Source organism: Austrofundulus limnaeus, unplaced genomic scaffold (assembly GCF_001266775.1).
Source record: "Austrofundulus limnaeus strain Quisiro unplaced genomic scaffold, Austrofundulus_limnaeus-1.0 Scaffold2074, whole genome shotgun sequence".
Classification (NCBI taxonomy): domain Eukaryota; kingdom Metazoa; phylum Chordata; class Actinopteri; order Cyprinodontiformes; family Rivulidae; genus Austrofundulus; species Austrofundulus limnaeus.
Genome location: NW_013954476.1, coordinates 12,668 through 14,869, shown reverse-complemented (window position 1 = coordinate 14,869; position 2,202 = coordinate 12,668).

Below are 2,202 nucleotides of genomic sequence, written 5' to 3'. Positions count from 1 at the left end.
AAAAATAATATTTAAAAACATGTCCATACAAATGATAAAAGTAGTAGAATTACAACCGCTAATGTTTTTTAATTTCCATATCACCATATTTTGATTTAAAACATGTTCTTTTCTCTCCCTTCGTCCGCCATTACTAGCTTAAAAAAATCTCCGGTCGGGCCGCAATGCATTATGGGATATGCTGGGCTGGGAAGGATCCATCGGACCTGTCCTTCGATTCGGGCCAAAAGAAGGACGTATTTTTGTCGGACGCATCGGAGGAGTCTTCGGTTTTGGACGTCCTTCGTCGCGGCGCTGTGACGTATGCAGCCGACAAATTCGACCTTCGGAGGACCCGTCCTGCCGTTTTGGACACAGCCTATGGTGCTCCAGGGCGGAGCCTATAGTGCTCCAGGGCGGAGCCTATGGTGCTCCAGGGCGGAGCCTATGCTGCCCCAGGGCGGAGCCTATAGTGCTCCAGGGCGGAGCCTATGGATGAACTACTGTAAGACGTGTTCCTGTTGGTTAATGTTGACTGAAACGATTTCCACATGCACCTGCTCCAAAGTGTCAAACGTTATCACCAAGCATCAACAGACACTTTATAAAGGTTTTCACGTTTAAAAAGGATAATTTATGATCTTTGTTGTGGCTAAAAATACTTGAACATTAAAAACCTCTTGACTGATATTTATACAGACAAACTGGTCAACAAAATAAACAGAACCTATGTAACTGTAATTTATATTTCATATTTGATTATTAAATTACACTTTTCATAAAATCTGGTTCCAAATATAACCAATTTTGGTCATTAAAATCCTCAAATGGTCAGTTTTAAACTGGTAGAATAATAAACTAAATTATAGAGCTGATATTTATGATAAATAAAAACATTTCTTCAGAGACAGAACATTGAGGGGTTTGGAGAAAAAAACATGAAAGCTTAGAGACACCTTTGTACGACGGAGCATCAGGGCCACACAACGGGATTTTTAAATTATTATTACGAGATTAAAGTCATATTATTACGAGATTTAAGTCATAATATTACAACAATAAAGTCATAATTTTACGAGAATAAAGACATAATTACGAGATTAAAGTAGTTAAATTATTAAATTCATAATTTTACGATATTAAAGTCGTAATATTACGAGAAAAAAGTCATAATCATGACGTGTCTATTTCTCATTCCTCATTGTTTTCCTCCCACCTGCTGTGTACAGCCGTGTGTCTGTGTTTATAAAGTAGTCCATGATGACTGAGGTCACTGTTAGATTAATACGCTTTCATCCAAAATTAGCTACGTGACGACTAAACCCATTAATGCATCCATTAATTACAATACAGCTTCAATTTATGGTCGTTTGCACAATTTCCAAGTCCTGCTACTGATAATTTGATGCTAATGTGCTAAAAGAATAACTATTTATTATTACCATAGTAATACTAAAGAACAACTTGAGAAGTTGCTCAACATTCCTCATTTTAATGCAGTAACTGCATGCTTTTTCGTAATATTATGACTTTAATCTCGTAATGTTACGACTTTATTCTCATATTATGACAATATTTTTATACGACTTTAATGTTGTAATATTATGACTTTAATGTCGTAATATTATGACTTTAATCTCGTAATATTATGACTTTAAACTCGTAATATTACAACTTTAAACTCGTAATATTACGATTTTATTCTCGCAATATTACGACTTTATTCTCATAATATTATGACTTTATTTTATATGACTTTAATGTTGTAATATTATGACTTTTTTCTCGTAATTTAAAAAAAATTTAGAAATCTCGTTGTGTGGCCCTAATACTCCCTCGGAACAGAGAAAGCAGGAGATGCTAATGAATTACCACAAATGGTTGAAAAGATGGGCCTCATAAAATGAGTTACCATAAACTGCAGAAAAGTTGTGTTGTGTTAAATAAATTACTGTATATGCAAAAACATTTCTACAACAACAACAACAACAATTTCATTTTCCTGGAATTTAACAAGCATTTTGAGTCCATATAAAACTTCATTTTGATCTGGCTCTAGATTGCAGTCCACCATTTGATAAGTTTACAGTTTTCTACTCATAAAAATGATAGCATTTTGTTTTATATTAACATTACACATTCGAGGTGGGGAGGTCTGGGTCTGAAGGCAGCCGAACATGCAGGTTTCTGAGTACCCAGAGAAAAATCCACACAAACACGAGG